At 39.6% G+C, this 22,495-nt stretch overlaps 1 protein-coding gene and 1 long non-coding RNA gene across 2 annotated transcripts in view; both read left to right on the plus strand.

The window, feature by feature from the left end:
- The window catches only part of LOC145457641 (cytoplasmic dynein 1 light intermediate chain 2-like), a 163,004-nt gene that overhangs the window by 110,357 nt on the left and 30,152 nt on the right, over window positions 1-22,495 (plus strand). The window lies entirely within an intron of this gene.
- Window positions 12,732-16,877, plus strand: LOC145459502 (uncharacterized). Its single transcript, XR_013921436.1, has 5 exons — window positions 12,732-12,908; window positions 13,956-13,985; window positions 14,043-14,189; window positions 15,456-15,602; window positions 16,323-16,877. It is a non-coding gene; the product is annotated as an uncharacterized LOC145459502 (long non-coding RNA).

Consider the following 22,495-nt stretch of genomic DNA (forward strand, 5'->3'; position numbering starts at 1 on the left):
CAAGAAGCTCTTCAAATATCTATAGGTGGGATTTCTATCTCAGATATTTTGCCATGTTGCAACAATAGGCCTATATATCTGCGTATATGAGCAGACTTACGTAATATATTGTTATATCAAGAATTTGCTTCCAACAGAGACCCCCGGAGACAGTTTGGGTCCACAGCCAAGTTGGTAATCACAGTGGTTATCCCTAAGTTCGATTACACTCTAAATTCGTGATCAGTCCGTGGACCGTCAGAGTAAACGTGAATGTCGCACATTATCCCAGAAGTCGTTTGTCTCGGATTTGCATCACCGGAATCATTCCTGTAATCGAAAGTTACGGTGTAATGGACACTGCACAGGAAACCCTCGAAAAGCTCCGTCAGAGTTCGAAATCTACATTGTTACGAAAACAAATATGTTTTTTAAATTGTAAAATTTTGTCATGATTTTCTAAATGCTTTCGAAAGCCATATAATACGAATTTTCGGACGTCTTGCACCTAAACATGGGTTTTCATATTTTTCGTTCATTAATTTCAAACAGAATTCATCAATTATCAAAAGTCTTCGTTGCGCCGTCCGCGAAATATACTGACAAATTATTTAGTGTTTCCATGAATTCAGTGGTTTCTATATTTCATCTAGAATATGTTTTACGCTTCACGCGCGTACTTTTAGATATCAAAATATCCCTTAACACAGTTCGATCACACTATACATAGGGGTCAGTGACGTGCGGTGAGGTTCACGGCTGGTGAGGCACGCCCCCCCCCCCACACATGCAAAAGAACAACACGCACGTAAAGAGACTTGAAATGTGAATAACAAAAGCAGCGGGTATAGAGAGCATTTTCTTTGCACACTGGTAGCCGTTGCAATTTCACATTGTATAATACATGTAGGACTGGTCGCTATTGTGCCCAATGGGCATGTTTAGACAAATAATAATTACTATCTTTTAAAGTAGGCCTTCCGGTATAAATTATTCGAAGAACATGAAAAAAGCATCCTCAGTTACAAATTTTATTCAGTAAAAAAACACTAGATTTGCTGAATTTCGAAAGAAAATGCACTAGGTCAAGTCGAAATACACTAGATCTAGTGTTTAGGAGTGGCACCACTGCCACAAACAACAACGGAGGCTTTGTAAGTATGGCTATCACAATCACATACCGCAATGAACGGTTAAAGGGATTACAGTCGAACACAGCATAAAGGACACAAACAACGACAATGCAGCCTATGCAAATAGCTATCACATACCACAATTTAACGTAGCTATGGGTGCAAAATACATAACAGCTACATAATAAGTATGGGAATGTATTGGCTTCGCATTACGCATTGGCCGTCTCTTCAATCTTATATAATTCCTACAAGACTGTTGGATTCCGAAATCGGTAGCGCGTTTCACTCGGTTTCGATTGTCCAATTGTTAGCGAATAATGCATGAAGCAGATTCGTTTGTGCCTCACCTCGCCATTGTTTCTCTACGATGGCATTGTCTGTAATAAAGGCGAAGGTCACCTTCCTTGGCTATTTTTGGGGGTTCTGGTGCTCTGACACTGTTAATAGTTAGATTTTCGGAATCAGTGTGACTATAGCATTTCATTGACTCCAGTTATTAAGAATTCCGAGCTATTTATGATGAATTGGATTGTTGCGGGCGGGTCGTGCCTCACCTGTGCCTCACCTCTCATTTCGCGCTGTATTTTTGAATAATAATGATGCAAATTGATGATGTTGGGTGAAAAAAATGTTTCAATTTAGTTATTTACGTGTGTAACATCAATATAATCATCGACTCATGGAGAGGTTTCACAATTTTCACTTAGGCTACTCATCCAGGCTACAGGTGAGGCACTGCCTCACCTGCCTCATTGGACCGCACGTCACTGATAGGGATTGTCCCGACAAAATGTTTTGAAATAGTTATGATCAATGTTCCCTCAAATTTTTAACAAGTCTGCGCACACTAACCAACTTACTGCACATACCCTGGAAAACAGTGCGTAACGACTAAAAAAAGGTCATCACTTCGGATAATTTTGTGCGCAACTTGGATTTTCTGTGCGCAGAGATCGTGTCAGCACTGCGTATTTGCGCACGTGCGCAACTTAGAGGGAACAATGGTTATGATATATTGCAGAACACTGCGTTTCGAAATCTGGAAGCGTGGTTCTGTACCACTTGTGAGAGTGTTGTACATCACACATGCTTTAAAGCTTTCTGACCAGAATGATTAGCTAAATACAACGTAACCGAATCGGGGTGTGTACATTGGGCTCAAACCCAATAGGTATGAGCCCGTATACCCAACAGTTGTTATAAGAACCATGATTTTATCCCGAAAATGGAGTAGTCATCGGGGGCGATACAAGCGCGAAATATTTCGAATAATAGTCAAGTCCAAACCCGAAAATTCGATCGGTCTTTAATCTGTACCCCGTCGTATTTAGTACAGTTCTTGAAATATGAGGGGCACCAAATCATGAAAATTTCCGAGGGGGGTGGGAGAAAAAGGTTGAGAACCGCGGGTCTACTCGAAACACCTCCATATCAGTTCATTGTATCGCAATCTTGTGGTGTTTTGAAAGGATGAATATTAATAACCATAAACTGAAATAGAAATGACTCGAAAATCTGTCTCCGCGAATCACGGCTCCTACCATATGATTCACAAAATTCACTTACAAGCGTACGTCAAGTCAGACCTTGGAATTCGGTCCGTATATTCAGTAAATGTATATAGGGCCTAGGTTCATAATATCTCATCTCACGCTCACACTGTTTATTTTCAGAATTTGCGATGCCGATGTTAATAACGAAAATCACGGAATCAAACAGAAGTAAACATCAGCTAAGTAGCGAGAAATTAATTCCTGAAATGATAAATTTGATGCAAAAAGCGCAGTGAATGGCGAGCATAAAACAGGACGTTTTATTATATCCACTTCTTTCTTGATATTTGCAACATTCCATCCTTATTACGTTCCGTGTAAATATCATCGGATTGCATTGCAGCTTTCCTGTGACCATACCTTCGGCGTCGAAGTAAGCGTCAGAGACAACACGTGACCGATGGTGTGCGTGATCTTGTCGATTACGCTATTCGCGGTGCAAGGACACCTTCGTATGCGATGTGATTATCTGGCGTTTCTTGGTTATTTAAGCCGTGAGATAAAGACATGCGTTGGTAACCCCGAATTATACCAAGACTTACCATCTATCCACAACAGTGCCAGTTTTGATAGGATTCGGGTGAAGAGAAATTCAGCGCCTGTTGCTACATCGAACCACTTTTTAAGGACTGGATAGTGGATTTCCAATTCGTGCACTGGAAAATAAACTCGATTTACGTGTTAAGGCTTGGCTTGGCAGTAGAGTAGCCAGACACTTAAACGTGAAACAATCTTATGATTAGTGTATGACGTAGTGTACATGAGTTTACAACCACGGACTAATCCTGATTTGCATTCAAAACTGAACGGAATGTACTTGCTCTGCGTTACGTGTTGGCAGTCACAGCTAAACGACTCATGGCACTAGGGTTGCATTTAAAGCAAAGTTGTATAATTATGCCCAAATTGTGGAAATACTTTGTAAAAAACATGTTGTATGAACCTACGGACGACTATCACCTATATAGCCGACGTGTGCGATATGTGATAGTTGAAAACCTCAAAATAGTCGGTTCAACAGCTATAGTACGTAGATATTTCGTCAAATGAGCTATGATTACCCTATATTTTCTATTGTGACGGTCAATCCACTATGACGTCACAATTGAATATTCGTGACGTCATGGCTTAAAAATCAAAACAATAAAAAACATGTTTTCAACAAGGGCTTTGTTTTATAAATGTTTGTTTTCATTTGATTTTTGTTTTAAATGCAACCCTACATGGTACACTGTCGTTTTGCGAAGTCGCATTGTATCACTGCGTTACGATTGTCGAATTATTAATCAACAACCAGCGAAGCATATTCTCCTTTGCCTTTGCCTAATGTTGATCATTTGTGTTCTCATTGGAGCTAACAAAGCCGAATTTCACATTCCTTGGCCACATTCCTTGAGCCCCTCTTCCCCCGAAGATCCATCTCATAGACTAGAGCAGTGCTCTTCAACCTTTTTCGACGTGGTACACCCTTTTAACATTTGCTCAAAACTCGTACACCCCTGTTCATTAGGGGTCTTCAAAAATGACTTTTTTTCTCAAATCGTACTGGCTACTTGATAAAATTGTTAGGTTACCTAACTTAAGCCTACACACCAAATTTGGTTCAATTCCAACCAGTAACCGCATTGCTACGGGAGAAGAAAGTTTCTATTTATTACATAAAAATAAATAACGAAAAATTTGAAATTTTGCTGTTCACCCCATGAAAGTATTAGGTTGTCCATAAAAACGATGTTCTTCAAATTTGGTTCAATTCCAACCAGTAGAACGGAGTTATTGCCGTCAAAAAATTTGGATTTGAATAAAATAGTATTTGGTCACAGAGTCTCTTCGCAGCCAGTCAGGCCGCCCGCCACGCAAATTGGAATTTATTTCGTGTCAGCCCAAAAACAGCATGACATTACGAACGATAATTATCCTAAATGTAACAGTATTGGGGAGAGAGTAGGTAAAGCTACTTGTGCAGAAGCGGTAATTCAGATCAGCGATGATAGCAGGCGCACCAGCCTACTGCGTATCAGGCCTGCCCCATACCACACACAGTCGATAGTAGCACGTGGGCTGCAAGGTGGCGAGATAGCGCAGTGGTATAACCCGCGGCTGCAACACCGATGGGTGCGGGTCCGAGTCCGACCAAGTTCGACTTCCGAATTCCGATACCTATTAAGTGTTGGAGGTTTACCTACTTCATCCGCGTCCGCTGTGTCTTACAAAAGCCTGGAGGTGGGCCGTGCTATAAGTCGGCAGTTACGGAAAATAAGAAGAATATCGGCCTGGTGTAAATGACCATAGTAGGTTAGTCGACAATCACCATGAATACCCCAAAACAAACAACAAACAACAAACATGGGCTGCAAGAGATGTCAGTAACCTCAGATCGTATGCCGCTATGCACAGTCTATAGTCGCTAATTTTGCATCACTAATAACAAAATCCTGAATTACAAATGTATGGCGAAAGATTGGACATAAAATAGGCATTTTTAAACAAAAGGATTTGATTTCAACATGGAAGCTGTTTCGACCGTGGCTGGCTACTTCACTTCATTTATGTGCATTGCGGTATTATTATCGGGTAGGAAGTACCAATTCAAGAAGTCTGAGCTATCACGGCGGTTTCCTCAAAAATCACTTAAAGACAAATGACTAGCTGAACACATATTTGCTGCATATACTTTCCAACACCAAACGGAACCATTGGTCTATTGCCGACCGCTAAATGAATATGAGAAATATTTGCTTATGACATCGTAATCAAGCGGTGTACAGTATTACACGTGAGATAACATCGTACTATATTGCTCATTAACCTGTGCGTCAACCTGTACTGACCCATAAACCTGCCTTTGTGATAGCTTGCCATCGGCTCATTGTAATTCGGATCTGGTACACCCCTGTACACCCCATCCTATTGGTACACCCTTTGCAAATTCTGGTACACCCTAGGGTGTACGACAACCCCGGTTGAAGAGCACTGGACTAGAGCAAAGGCCCTTCGCCCTTGTACAACCCTAGTATATTAGTATGACCAATACAGATGTCGGCTTTGTCTACTGGTACATTTCAATTGTCATGTCCTGTAACGCGCTGAACTTCAGAAATATAATATTACAGAGACTTGATGACTCGGACAGAGGAAGATACACTGCCTTCTATTACAAGGGATGTTGTTGATAACACAGTTAGACCAAGTCGATATTAACATAGTTCTGTTGTTACAAACGACTTTTCTGCGTTTGACAGATACATAACAAGTGTCAAGAATATGAAACTGCGTTGCCTTGCGGTAGAAAACTGTAATGCGTCAAAAAAGCCACTCGGTAGTTCTAGGTAGCCTAGTTCTGTGTATAACTTTTTTATTTATACTAGACGAGTGATGAAAATCATAGGGAAGGTGGCCTACTTGAAATAAATAAAAGTCAAGAACTTTCAGCCGAACAGCGCAGAATATGACTGAATGCCAGCTCTTCAAATATGAAAATGCATCAAAAAAGTTACTTGTTAATATGTAGACCAGGGTTGTGACCAAGTCACAGGGTTCCGAGTCACAAGTCAGCTTCACTTTTATAGTTTTGACTCGAGTAAATTCGAGTAATTTCCAAGTCACCACCTAGTAGAGTTCGGGTCGAGTTCGAGTACAAGTTTGATCGAGTGATATAGAATGGCTCACATTCATAATATCGTAATGTTCCTCAGCCCTAACAGTATGGCTCTATTTCCAAGTACCAAGACTGATTGACGAAATCCCAATAATGTGGTGACTTTGCTATTCGCCGAAGTTACAATGAAATGGCTATATTGGCCGTCCTAGTCTCGTGTCATATGACTTGGTTTGAGTCATGCACAATGACTTGAATACAAGTCGAGTCAATTGACAAATTGACTCGAGTCAATTCGAGTAACCAACAAATCGTGACTCGGGTCATTACAACCCTGATGTAGACTTTCGGTATTCGTGCAACAATAGCATGAGATTAATACCAGTCGTTAAAAGTTCTGAGCTGCTAGTAATGAATAGCGCTGTCAGTAGCGTAGCATTTTAAACAAATGGTGTTTATGTCTTAAACAGTGTTTTAACATATTCCTATAAACAAGATAGTGTTGTTTGTCAAACGTTGTACAATTATGCCATAATTGTGTAAATATTATCGAAAAAACACGTAGCATGATTCTGCGGAAGATTTGCACCTGGTATAGTCGACGCATACGATGTAGAGTGACTGGAACCCTCGAAATCGTATTCGGTTCAACATTTATAGCATGTAGTTATTGACCATTGGTACGGAATCGATCTTCTAAGGATGATTACCACCGAGCGTAAAAACGCTGCATATTGATGTAATCCCGGTTAAAGATATTTTTAGTATGTTTATGACCGTGGTTAGAAGCCTTTCTCGTCTAAGGAGTCATATTTACTCTATATTTTCCGTTGTCAATGTCAATCCGCAGTGACGTCACATTTGCGCACTCGTGATGTCATGGCTAAAAAAAAAGTGTTTTAAACACAAGGGCTATGTTTTAAACATGTTTCTTTTAAATTGATTTTTGTTTTAAATGCAACCCTAGCTATCACAGACGAGGCTTGGCCCGCTTGTGTCTTACCTTTTCTTTCGCTCTATATTTTTCAACAATAAACATGTATTTTAATAGGATTAATTCCGGGACCGGGATCGGGCTGAAATTCTCGGATATCTTAGAAGTCATGCATGCAGATTGGAGACACGCACGCTACGAGAACGGTTTATGCGAGTGATACGAACTAAGGAACAGGCGTCAAAGTCTAAGAATTCGTGCATGGACACTGGACACTTCCATTCGTCCGTCATGCAATAGAACAAAGAGTCGGTTCCAAAATTCTGGTTTACTGATAAATCAATCGAATCAAACTATCCACATGTCACAATTACCTTGTTTATTACTATAACAAACCCAGATAACCAGGTAACCGACGTCCACTCCAGAATTTCCGCCTAAATGTTGGTGGTGTTTTACAACAACCGTATAGTCACGTCGACATAAAAGGCGCTAGTTCCAATGCATCCTCGTCCAGGTTTACTGGTAATTTTCGGATGCGTGATATTTTGCGACTATTACATAACAAAATAATTCAGAACTCCCACTTGAAGCAGGGCCAATGCCCTTTAGTCTGAGATGTGAGCCTCAGAATATTTTTAAACGGGGAAATGGGCCACCATTAAAAAAACGGTTGAAAACCCATGTTCTAGTGCAAGTCGTCCGAAGATTCAAAATACATGTTTTTCTAACGTATTTATATCAGCCGATTTAACCTTTACCAACTCCCGTGGAACACTTACGCTAATCTACAAGCTTTCGCGAACCCCAAATCTTCGCTAAGTCATAAAAACAAATATATATCACAATGCACATCGAACTACAGATCTAATACATTGTTATAGTTTGTTGGTGCATAAAATGAGCTGTGTGCCGACATAATATCTAAAGAACAAAGCCAAAAAATTATAATTTCCACACAAAACGAAAAGAATGAAATAGTCATTGCGAGTCTCATGTTATCTCACAGATACCAGTTCAAAAATGGGAGGCTTCACCTTGGAAGAAGTCATTATATTGTTCGGTCGAAACGCAAACGTGATAACTTGGGCAAGTTTTTGCAACTTTTGTAACTTTTTCTTACAGCTTCCGGGAGCTTCCTATATACTCGGAAGATATGTAGAATGCTGTTATGAGTTGTTTGAAGGAATCTTATAGTGCAACTTTTTGCAACTTTTGTCCATTTTTTTCATGCAACTCTTTGCAACATTTTGCAACTTTTTCGATCTTTCTTGAGAGTTTTTTCGATTTTTCATGCAACCAACTTTTTACTGGAAATATTTGGCAGTATTACGGGTATTTCGGGAGCTGAGAAGGAAAGTTGACCTTTTTTTAGTCAATCAATAGAGGATGCGGATGGAAAACTGTATTTTGGGAGTGGAACTGGGAAGTTGACCTTCTTTTTTTTAGTCAACCTAGCAAAATATGGTCTTTTAGTGCAACTTCTGCGAAAAAATAAATGCAACTTTTTACTACAACTTTTGTCAAAAATAAATGCAGCTTTCCACGGAATTAACTGCAACAAAGACTTGCCCTAGTGATAACAATTGCTTGATTGCAAGTGAGGATGTAAATATTGGAGATAAAATTGGCATTTGAGTATGACTTGGCTTCAATTTTGAATCCCAACATACCCTGTGTACATCATTGCACAATACGTACCACCTCAGCAGTCTTAATTCAACTACTGATCGGACCTCCTCATTGCCTGCAAACAACGATGGCCCAAGACGGGTGTATATATTCACAAATAATATGTATGAGTTGAGTGTGTGTGTATGTGTTCGTTAGTGTGTGTATGTGCGTGTGTGTGTGTATGTGTGTGTGTGTGCGTGTGTGTGTGTGTGTGTGTGTGTGTGTGTGTCAACCCCTAGTGGTAAGAACCACTGATTTATACAATCATGTAAACACTAAACAACTGACAAAACACATTCAAACATATCAGTTGGCGTTCATTTACCAAGTCAATAGTACATTTGTATCGCGCAGCAATACATCGCAACAATGCAGATTTCCAACTTTGATGGTGCTTTCCGGGGATGGTCCGGATTACAGTTCGACTTTCGATTATAGGACTGGCGATAAAATTGACGATTCCGGTGATGCAAGTCCAGGACAAACGACATCCGGGATAATGTGACATGCATGTATATTCCAAAGGTCAACGGACAGATCAAGAACTCGGGGTATTGTGTAAGGTGAGGATAACCACTTTGATGACCAACTTATTTGGGTGCCGAAACTGTCTCTGAAGGAAACTGTCTCTGAAGGAAATTTCTTGATGTAACAATATATTATATTGGTCTTGTCATATGCAGTTACGTGTTGTTGCAACACGATTAAGTATCTGAGAGAGGAATCCCACCTGCATATTTCGGAAAAACCCCGATGTGGAAGATAAAAAACACAAAACTCCGATCCTATAGTTATCACAAGTTACTATGAGGATCGCTGTGAAATAATACAGTGTGAATCATAGATAGTGATAATGATGAAGCAGAAATCTTAGTTACCGATTGTAATTTCAATTCAAATAGCTCGCACTGCATTTTTTTTACATAAAACCCTACAAAAATGCTGGTCTCGCATCAACGAATTGCTACGATACAAACTTTACAACCTGCCCCGGGGCGACTCTTTTAAAAGGAAACTCTCGGATTATCAGACTATAGATTAGACTGATCATATGCAGTTACGTATCGTTGCAGCACATCAAACTTATCTGACTGCGGATACCATTGTTCGTTGGATTGTCTTTACATTTTCATAAATCTTCAACTGTTATTCACAAACATCAACAGTGACAATGAATCTCACTATGACACAGATATACAATCGCCATAAATTTACTTAGTCACTTTAAATTGGTATACATGTTTTAAACGGTTCCGCGTAACACCGCTATATGGCAAGCGAGGTTGAATAATCATCTTGATGATGTGATGGATCGTTAGTTAGGTACATTAGTTACACACATTGAATGCGAAAATTACTCCACTTTTCTAGTAGCCTGGTAAACAGCAGTAGCCTAATATGCAATTGCTGTTCATCATTTTGCGATGAATTTCTGGTAATTGACTTACAGCTAAATTAAGATCATACTACCCATAAGGAAGTCGAATTGCAAGAAATTCATCAACGTCGTCAATTACTGATACTTCATTATAGAATTTACAGTCATATGTCTACAAATGTATATGATGATTTTACTGTGGAAAACCGTTGCATATACATAATATGTTTGTTTGATTTGATTGATTTGGTCATCGCATTCGATATCACGCGAACGCGTCCTATTCACTCCCTAGAATCGTTTTCTATTCGCTTTGAATTAAAATAATTATCTTTTATTGTAAAGTTTATTGTGAACAAGAATCCATTCATGTGGAAAGGTGAGCATGGGATGTAGCGTAAATCTAATTGCGCACAGATAGAATTATTGATATCCAAGCAAATGCAGAATTTGCCTTGATCAGCTGACCACTAATGCTCCAAAAATTGAACATATGACACTATATTTGTGTATGCCTTTCTATATATGTTAGTCCTTGATGCACCCCAAAGCACCAAGTGTATTGTCCTCCACCACTTGTGACTACTGACCTGAGTGTGAAATATGCAGTGCTTTACAACCGGTATGCCACGGTACACTAGCGTGCGGATTGGACTGCTCAGGGGTGCCGCGACAAAATGTGGTAAACAAGGTTGACGTATAACAAGAATTATGTGTAATGCGATACCATTAACCGATGGGAGAATGTCGAAACGACAAAGTACGTCTCTCAATTTTGAATCCTCCTCACTCTAATGCCATGTGTTTGATCTCTATCTTTCTTGTTTTAGGCTTCCTCGCTCTTTTCATTCTCTTTCTTTGAATAGTCCTCAATCGGGTCTTTACTCTTTTACCGCTTTTGTACGGACGCTATGAGCACAGCAACGTAGGGAAGAGAACTTCAGATAAACCCCCGACGCAACTTGCTACTACCAAGAATAAACAACCGGGGCCTCCACCGTCAATGGTGGTGGAACGCTAACCTGCCCACATATAGCATATATAGCGTTTGGGTACAACGTACCAACGCTACTCGCCACTCAGGGAACTCGAAGGGCTATAGGGCAGTATTGGGAACAAGTCACTACCTCCAAGTCACAAGTCGATTTTTCGAAGTGACTCGAGTCAAGTCAACTCATCATTCAAGTCAAATTGAATTTTTGAAGCATGAGGGGTGATTAAAAGTCATACATTTTGCTAGCTACTTGAACAAATTGATGATGCAACACTGAATACACTACCCACCTACAACTCCGTGAGATACAGTTTAAGCATGATCCTGTTGCTAACTAATATGAAGGCATAAACTACGACTCGCTCGATTGAAATCAAAGGATGATTGTCAAAGCTGAGCCCTGCGCAATGTCAGCACTGATCAGTCTAAGTAACAGAGATACATTGATATAAGATCAATATCCCACTTAGTAGTATAGTAGTACTATAGTACGACAACATAAGCTGTAAGCTATGATCATTTCCGGTCATTTTATTTGTGACGTAAATATGGACAGTATCGGGAACAATCCGAACTTACACAAGCCGATTATACTTGATGACTTAAAATTGATTAGGAAATTCTGCTCCGAGTCACGACTCAATCGACATTTCTGAAACGCCGAGTCAAGTCAAGTCATTTTTGCTACGTGACCCGAATCAAGTCACAAAGAAAATGTTGACTCGAGTTATCCCAACATTGCTATAGGGTCCGGCAAACCATTTTCCCATTGATCAGGTTCCGCGGGGTCGAAAGGTCGAGAACGACTGAAATAAAGCATTTATGGCATAAAAGTACATTGGAATTTGTCACGTGTTATACGTCTCGCTTTTATCACTATGACTTCGACATTTCGATCCTTAATGATGGTTAATTATAGTCTTAACATACTTCGAAAACGTCCGTTGAGTGTTATGAAAATAACAAAGCCTAGTCGCTAAGATTTCCACATTATTATCAATAGCGAAAATTTCCAGATCCCTGGCATATCGACAGAAATGACGTCATGTAACATTAGTCATCTTTTCGGGTACCTTTTACTTTACTTGATATTTAGTTAGTTGTTACGAACATATGAATAAAGATTCATGCGTAAGTCCGCTGGAATATTAACGTCATAATCAGGAGCAAAAATTTCCCGACTACTGACATATTGACGGAATTTACGTCATGTAACACCAGCTATCTGCATCGGTCACGGCGAGTTTAATAAATTCAATATCTTCTAATTCATCGGTGTGATGGAATATATCAGTAGGTCGGTGTTACGGAATATCTAATCACCAGCTTGTCAATTTTCAGTTAGGCCTATATCTTCCTAAAAACGTAAATGCGCTGGTTTTGCGCTTTTGCAACCGATTAGGAAATTCCTTCTCGTGGGGCAAGTACCACGACATGAAACCACGCGATTTGTTTTTAAATGATTCACATCGTGAAACGGTATATGAGGAAACAAAATGGTTGATCCCAAAGTATATTTTACCTCGTTTCACTTGTGAAGCTGAAAAAAGATGAATCTGAAAGTGTTCATTGTCGTTATCGTGACTTGTGCATGTGCAAGAGCCAATTCGTGCCCAGTACATGATGCGATCGGGGCATAGTACCAAATGATGATCTACCAAAGTATGTAGGGCTACTCATTATACACTTCTTGGGTTGGAAACGTTTGTATGTATCAGTTGCTGTAGCCGAGATGAGCGGGTTCTTCAGCATCAGGACTGGACTTCTTTCTAGTTCAGCTCTATATTCGTACTTTGCGTACCTGAATATTAACCCGGTCTAAACGTCGCGAGTCATTCTGAATGTAGCTGATGCAAAGTCTAATTAACACCCAACGATTTGCGGATGTCTAAATATTTTGACCATTTATAGTCCATCAAAAAGTTTTTCAATTAACTGAGAAGGCGCATGTCCGATTGCAATTCGTGTTTATTCGGCAACGATCAAATACATTTATACGATAGGCATACGTTTATGATATGGTAGGTCAATGTAAGCAAGTTGTTTTTGTCCATGAAATTTTATTGCTGAGCAAAAATCGAATAAATTTGGCGTTATATTATCTCGCCTAATCTATGTTCAGAATCTATACTCTCATGAATGATGTTTTGAATGAGCAAGAGCATCGAAAACGACGAGTAACACTGTACTTATCATGTATCAATCAATGGACCTGTTGACACTTGACACTCATATCTTTAGAGCAAGCGGCACCACTGAGATTTTCAAGGTTGCGATTACTGCAAGGTCATACGATGTAACGTTGCTCCATCTCCTTCGTCTCTGCGATCTATCAATGCCCCTTGTGAGGCAAGGCTCTTGATCGAAATGACTTTGTTAATTACTGGAAACTATTGATTTTGCTCATGACTATATGCCGCTGTGCGCAGATAGCGAAAGATTCCTAAACAGTACCCAAGAACTTCAACCTGTTTTGTTAATTAGGTTCACAGTATTGTCCTGCCATGTCCATCAACGAAAATCGATCGCCCGGGCAATCTTAGTGCTCTCACAGCTCGTCAAAGGCAGCGCCTGGGCGATTCGGGGAGCCAAATCATCCGTTAGTGCCATCAGTTAGTTTGTAGCGAATGCCGTATGCTACTGATAAGGCATGAGCATCAGTGCCCAGCGCTGCACACACCATTTATTTATTCAAATCGCTATTTACAGCTTTACAAAGTGTGATCGGGACCTTTGAACGTGAGTAACTAGAGTTTGCAATATTTGGCCCAGCAAATTAAATGATCATTATTGTAGTGTGCTACATGGGTATGAGGTCGGGAATAATTCCTGACAACGCGGAAACATCTTCGACATATTGGGATGTTGACCACGAACCTTACCGAGCTCGTTTGGACAATAAAATTTCCGAAGCCAGCAAGGGTGCATGGTCTTCAAAGCTTAGTAAGTAAATTCTACTGGTTCTTATATTGTACTGCAATAATAGTGTGTAGAACATAGAGCATACGAATCGACACGATCTATTCACAATGTGAACTTCAATCTGCTAATAGCAGAACCGTGATCGCCGTATTCAATTCGGAATCGTTTGCTGTTCAGAAAATAACTTTTTATTTTAGTTTTGTCTAGTAGGCTACGCGTGAGGGATTCTACTATGTTTTGAGTAGCGATAATGTTTACCTGTGGTCACGAACTTACAATTTTCCTCAGGAAAATAATGTATGACAACAGTCCCGCCTCAAGCTAATCCGCGAAAATCTCGTAAAACGGTTAAATTAACTGAGACTACGTGCCCTATATTTCCCACATCCCCGCCTCCGTCTTCTCTAACGATAAATCTGCTACTGAGAGAGGATCAAATATCAATAGTAAAACATGCAAGCGGTGATAATATCGACAAAATTCTATCATTACCTTCACAAAAACGCATTCTGATTTTTAATAGCAATAATGCTCGCGATTTTGGTGCGAAGTATCCCAAAAAACACACATGGGTTTTGCGTTCGCCGTTTTCTATTCTGGCTCGTTCTGAATTACCAGAAGCTTTTTAAGTTCAATCATCAAGCTGCCATACCCGCAGCAAGGTATCTCGGGGGATATTTCCGAATGGCTTACAAAAATACGAGTGATATGTCCCACAGTTGCGACACGTTACAAAACGACTGTCAGGTAATTCGGAATAATGAATCAAATTTAAGAATTTTGTTCCGAGCAGACTATTAAACATAACGGTGTGGCGGGCTCCAATTCGGGCCCCAATAAAGCTTGTCGGATACCGTCCTGGTTTGAGAACAGTTGATGATCCTGTGCGCCTCTAATATGACGATTGAGATAGAGCAAAAAGTTCCGAAATGCATGGTTTGTTTTACATTGCGCTGCGATAGAAATGATAAAAATCACGATTTCCCAATGGGATTGAAGAGTAGGCTATGTCAAAAAATTATCGGACCACCACCGCAAGTGTATAAAATAGATTAGCGGATATAATACTTTGAAATGCATATCCAGTATCCACGCTCACAATTACTTTAACATCCATGTCCTATTTCAGTAGTGACTGCAATTCACTAATAAAGCCGCGTGAATATAGAAAAATATCAGACATTCCATGTCCAACTCTAAATTCCATCATTGCTAATTTCTAGACTAGAGAAAATCAAGAACGATTAGTTAAGATTCCTAACCAATGTACATCTCTCTATCAAACAGACAAAGTCGGCCAGTGAATAGAAGTTGACTTTGGGATGGTGAAAGACGTCCACACATTCACAATCAGTGGGTGCGCCAATACATATAGTGGCGTGTGGTGTCGTAAAAGACGATATTTCAATCATCCGAGTTGGAGGCTCCGCTAAGGTATGTCATATTCTCATCATCATAATAAAGAATGTCGACCAGTTGTAAATGAGAATTCAAGTCGAAACACCATTATTAATAATCGTAGAGTTGTATTTTCATCTGAACAAGACGCACACAATGTACAATGCGATGTAATAAAAACATAGGACGATGCCTAACGACGAGCAGTTGCGGTCTTTTAGACTGACATTCACTGGCCTATAGAGTACCCGATGTCACAGTTTTTTTCGATGTTGAACTTTTGGAAGCCGCGGCCCCTTCTGGCTCATTCCATTTCGAGAAAAAAAAATCATTTTGAACAGCACAGCCAAACATACACAGCACCGTCAGCACCAATTGCGTCCCTTCGTCTGTAGTCTATACTGCAAGGGGTGACTTCATAGAATTCGGATCTAACATTAGCCGATGTCGACGGAAACACATGTGCCGCAGTCGTTGCAAATTTGGGAACCTTTCTTAGTTCAATCATCAAGATGCTATATCCGCAAAGGTATCTCGAGAGATATTTCCGAATTGCTCACATAGATACAAGAGATTAATGTCCCACAGCATCAATCATGCTGGTTTACGTATACTACAAATACATATAGTGTAGGCATCAAGTATGGTTTATGTACAGTTCAAATACATGTAGGATATGCCCACATGCTTTCAGTAAACCCTGCCTGCATGTGTGTATAACTGCAATGAATTTGACACGCTCGACTTCATTCGCAGATCTACACAGGAAACACAGACATGGAGACGAAAGCCTACAATCGCTTTCCGACGGTACTTTCCTGCCGATACATTCGAATTTATCCCCTGTCGTGGCACAATCACATGTCTATGCGGTTTGAATTCGTTCACGGCAAGTGCTTCGACAGGAACTCGCTTGTATCTGGCGGCCTATACTGCATTTCCGTAATGAATACAGGCGTATCGGAAGATTTTATTCTCTCTACAAGGCATTTTAGACAGTTGTGGCAATGGCGCAGTGCTGAGTATTCTTACGCTTTTGGATATGGTTGTCGAGAGTTATTTGTAAATAGTACAGATAGACGTCGCTGTGATGATCGGATTTAATATATTCAAATCCAGATACTGTTCCGGATTTAAGATGCGAATACCTACACAGTCATGAATACTATGATGCACTTGGTTCGAGTATACGGAAGTCCAATCTACGGGATGAAAATATTGATACGAAATAACCGATATGATAGTGCGAATAATAAAATCGACGTATGTCGAAGTTATAAAATTAATATGATATGACTAGCGCGATTTTTTGATACCTAAAAATGGAATATTTTGACCTACAAAATCAAAATTTTGACATTTTTTTAACCTTAAAAAACTTAATTTTTACCTAACGTATGCAAGTTATGCGTTTTCCGACATATTGTTAGAATTGTACTACTTATCTTAATTTCTGGTTCGAACCGCATGTCCATGCGAAGCAGTTTGGCCTGAAAAAACTTTTTTGACTCAAAACTGACCAATTTTACATGAAACAGCTTTATTTTAACGAAATCTGGCACTATGAAGAATTCCAGTATAGTTAGGCTACATCACGTATTATGGTAGAAAAAATTACAATTTGGTGTAGTACAACGAAAGATACTTTCCTACATTCTCGGGTAGAAACCAAAGTGTCTGTCCCTACTAAGTAGGTTGCCAAGAATGGAGAAAGAACGTTCAACAGTGGCAGTTGTTGGCTGACAACCCTGAAGTTGTGCGTGAGTACACCAGAGTTGGATCAATTGTGATTTGTAATTGAGCTGAATGTAATTAATTACATTTTTTCATGTAATTGTAATTGTAATTGAATCATTTCTATTTTGTGTATTTGTAATTTAATTGTAACTGTAATTTGATGGAAATTTTGATAATTACAATTTAAATTACATTGTTATTGAAACCTGACAATCACAACATAAAATAATTACCAAATTTACATCCGTGTTCCAGGGTTGTAATGACTCGAGTCATGACTCGACTCGAGTCAGACTCGAGTCACGATTTTTTTTTGTGACTCGACTTGACTCGAGTCATTTTCTCTAAATGGGAAAATGACTCGACTCGACTGGAGTCAATATTTGGATTGACTCGACTTGTACTCGAGTCATTACGCATGACTCGACCCAAGTCATTGACTCGGCTTATTTTATATGACTTGAAGATGTAGAATTTTGCAAATCGTAATGGCTAGATCAACGCATCTGACGAATTCTGCCGCCATCGTTATTTGTCACCACTGCTTCCGATGCACTCGTCTGATATCAGATATGCCGCCGTAAAAACAACAGAAAATGGTAGCCTACATATTAGTAATGCATTGCTCAAAATGATCCAGTAATGAAAGTGTAATAGATCCTCCGCAATCAAAGTACCCAAGACTTTTCAATTTTACAAGACTTTTCAACTATACAAGCAAACAATCGAAGCAAAGTTCAATTAGAGCCAATGCAACGACTCAGACGGTCAAGTCCTTGGAAGAGCTCAGCGGTTCTCAACCTTTATTTGCCCCCCTTTATGATAGTGAAAAATTTCGCGCCTCCTCATCGTCATATCACAAAATCCAACCGGGATGCTACTATGCTAGTAACCTTGACACATTGTTTGATGTCATGGAAGGTTATATGACTGTTGGTGAGAGAATTAAAAAATATGAAATTCGGTCTATATACAAAGAAACACACGTGAATTAGAGGTAAAAACAGATTTGAAGGCCATGATTCTTTGCATTTTTCGGCGACTAGAAAGAATGAGTATCCAATGCTCTTCAGTGTGGGTCAAAAATGCTTGTCGATTCCTGCATCTGGTGCACCAGTGGAACGTGTATTCAGTAGAGGTGGCGGGTTTATTTTAAGGTAGGGTTGCCAGACGTCATGAATTTCCCGGACATGTCCGGAATATGTCACTGTTAAAACTGCGTCCCGGATGAATTTCGAAAATATGCCGAAATGTCTGGAATTTTGAAGCAAGCTCATATTTTTCCTAAATCAACATAAACAATATTATATTTGGGTAGATTTATGCTACGTGAAATTTTTGTTCGCGCTACGTGCGATTTAGTATCTCATATGACGGCTTTAATATGGGGACTACCACCCTCGCATATACTGCGATCAGAGATAAATAAAAAAACATTCATTTGCAGAAATAAGTCTAATTGTAATCGCAATTACAATTACAAGATAACGGTATATTCGTAGAGTCGGTTTACGCCGTTTCGGTGCTTTATTCAGAGATGGATGTTCTAAACCTTGGGGTAGTTTGCCTTTATTATGGGGTTCGTGAAGATGTTGAATCAGTTTCCAAATATGCCGTGGATAAGTCTGGGCAAATGTGTCGACCTTTAATTAGTATAATCAGCCTATCAAATTTTGAGCTGGGCCACGGAACATTGTCATATTGGAAATGGAGTCGCGACCATAAACGGTTGGAAACCAGCAGGTGTGCGGTGTTTATATAGATCAGTGATGCATTGCGCACAGGCATTGGGCTGATAAATAATCCTATCGATGTGACATGAGCATGACTCCACAATGTACTATTACTCTGTACAATTTAAAGAAGTATTCGGAAATTTTGAAAAAATGGTTTTAAACAGCCCCGTTGTACAATAATTTCTCCAATGCTGTAAATGCGATGTAATCTGTAATGCAATTGGGAAAACCTTTAGTAATATCAAAAGGTATCTGTTCTTTTGTCACTGCACAGTGCACGTAGCTATGCATGCACGCTTTTACAGCATGCTGGCCTGGTGAAAATACCTCTCTATGCATACATGTATTTGTTGATTCTCTATTAGCTCTGCCGCGAATTCGTTGGTTCTTTATCAGATAGCATGTAGACGTGAATTCGTTGGTTCTCTATCAGCTATTTGTGAGCTGTCGTCGATGTGCTCGAAATAAAAACTGAATGCTTGTATTTGTGATGTATATCGGACTGACAAGACAGATATTTGATTTTAAGTTCTGAGATTAGTAGACTTATCATTTTGGCGGCCTGTCTTGTCTATCTGTAGCATCGGAATTCGATATCACCCAAGCAGGATTGAAAACATGAGTTGAACATGACTTCAATACTGTGACTTGGACTCGACTCGAGTCATAACACTATGACTCGGACTTGACCCTTTAAACGGTGACTTGGACTCGGACTCGACTCGGTGATGAACTGAAAATGACTCGACTTGACTCGAGTCAAAACCACAAAAGTAAGATTGACTCGTGACTCGGAACCATGTGACTTGGTTACAACCCTGCCGTGTTCTGTGCGTGCCTCGTTAACTAGATCATTCAGCCATGCTAAACTGTTTCCCATACCTCAGTAGCAACAGACAACGTAGCGAATTACAATGTAGGCTAAACCAGTGGTTCTCAAACTGGGTGGCGTGCCCTCTTGTTAGGCGTGAAAGCATCTGAAAATTAAAAATACTTATCGCGCTTGGCGCGATTTATCTACATTTCATAGTTATTGCTCTGTGTATAGTCCCAATTTCATATTGGAGAATTCTCTCATCAACAGTCATAACCAGGGCAAGTTTTTGCAACTTTTGCAACTTTTTTTACAGCTTCCGGCAGCTTCCTAAATACTCGGAAGATATGTAGAATGCTGTTTTAAGCTGTTTGAAGGAATCTTATTGCACAACTTTTTGCAACTTTTGTCCATTTTTTTTTCATGCAACTTTTCGCAACATTTTGCAACTTTTTCGATTTTTCATGAAAGTATTTTCGATTTTGGTGAATTACACTGCCAAATTCGAATGCAATACCGTAAATCAGCATTGAATGAACGCCCTTACGGGTATTTCGGGAGCTGAGCCGGAAAGTTGACCCTTTTTTCCTCTTTTTTTTAGTCAACCGAGCAAAATGTGGTCTTTTAGTGCAACTTTTGTGAAAAAGTTAATGCAACTTTCCACGAATTTAACTGCAACAAAAACTTGCCCTAGTCATAACCTTCCATACCATCAAACTATATGTAAGGATTGCCAACATTCTGGTTTCAATGTATGATATGACGATAAGGGAGGCACGAAATATTTCACTGTTATGAAGGGCGGCGTGTCTAAAAAAGTTTGAGAAGAAATGGGCTAAACTAAATCTCAATATTTCAAAAACGGATAAACAGCAAATAAACTCTTCTGAAACCTGTGAGCATGTGAGGTATCAAAAAGAAAAGCAGGCCGTCAGCACAAAATTGGTTGAGCTACATTAAACAGGTATCTGGAAAAAGCAGGGGATTAATCTCATACGAAAAAAATTTCAAAATTGATTGCCCATACTGTCTTTAATGAAGAGGAAAGTTTGTTAGCGCAGTACATCGTCAAATGACCCAAGATGTTTTATGGTTTGTCACTCCCACTTTAACAAGAGATAGAGCTGTGACATCTGAATTTTATTTTATGGGATAGTCGAGGCGAAAGAAGCATAAATTGATACTGATTCCATGTTATATATTTTCAGTTTTCTGGCTTCGTTATGCGTTATGATCAATTCAGGAATTGAAATGAATGAATTGTCTACTTCCAGAACAGCTTTATACCAGTATATCGAAATGGTTGGTAACTGTGACAAAGTTAGGGTTTATGGGATAATGAATAGCATTTATTGATTCAAGACAGACAACGGCCCATACCTCACCAGTCACCACCCCCTGGCCCATACCTCATACCCTATTTTATATTGACGAAAATGATGCATTATCACAAAATTCGATGTCACCTCCAAATAAATTCGTATTTTAGCTGAATTCTATCAGTAATAGTTAGCCATATAACTATTGATTGTCTGTCCCGAAATATTAGAATATTGGACCAAGTTACAGCTTAACAAGATTTGGTGGCCCATACCTACTTACTCTCCCCTACTCGTGATTAGGAATAGTTCGAATACGTTCGAGTTTTTTATTTTTTATTAAAGGGTATTCTACGTATCATGAATGAAACATGAATAGCTTGAGATTGTTGCTAATTATGTCGCTACGGTTGCCAACCCAGTCAACAAAACGGGAAGTGATCTCCTGGCGTATAATGCGCATTTGATGTCAAAATGATGCTTCAAAAGAAACAATTTTCGCACTTCTGCCGCAGACTTATTAACCCGTCGTTGCCGTCCATTAACCCTCTCGCTACTGCAGCTTACAACCGCTATCAGCCCTATCGCTACCTGAATCACTGTTGCTTTCTGGCAAACATACTGACCCTTCTGTTGTAAGACATCAATATTTGACAATATGTTTTCATTATAGTTTTAGTTATAATAAAATCCATCACGAGCATACATACAAAATACCGGTCAAATACAGACAGACAGCCATATAAAATGCATAAAACAACATATTGATTTCAGCCGAGATACAGAGAGATCTTCTTTCCGGTACAAGTTTTATACAACTATTCATGCTCTTGAATTGAAATACAGACAAAATCTGGTTTATCAAACAAGTCTGTGCCTTGGCGGGAAGAATATGATCAAGCAACGAGGAGCTACCATCAGCAGCCTACTCGCTGTGTGGCACGCTAACTTCATTCAGAGCCCAATTGTGAATGATGTCTCCCAAGTTTAGGCTTGGCGTAGTCTCTGATATCTGGGTAATTCCACTGGTCTCATATTCGGGCAATGTACTGTCAGCCAGATATCTTCAGCAGTGATAATCGGCTGTTCATGGCCATTGCCGCTGCAGGTTGAACCAATGCTTAGAGGACGATACTTTATCAACTGCTGCCTTCGCCAACGCTGCATTCTTTTCAATTCACCGTTAGACTTATACGGATATTTGGGCATATCGCAATCACTTCATGGCTTCAGTCTCCATCGCAAAATAAAGGCTAAATATAACAACAAAATAACTCGTAGAATAACTGAAATGAGTATCACAAATTTTAATCAGAAATTATT

The sequence above is a fragment of the Botryllus schlosseri genome, chromosome 2 (genome assembly GCF_051294905.1).
Source record: "Botryllus schlosseri isolate E-star chromosome 2, Bs_hap1, whole genome shotgun sequence".
NCBI lineage: Eukaryota > Metazoa > Chordata > Ascidiacea > Stolidobranchia > Styelidae > Botryllus > Botryllus schlosseri.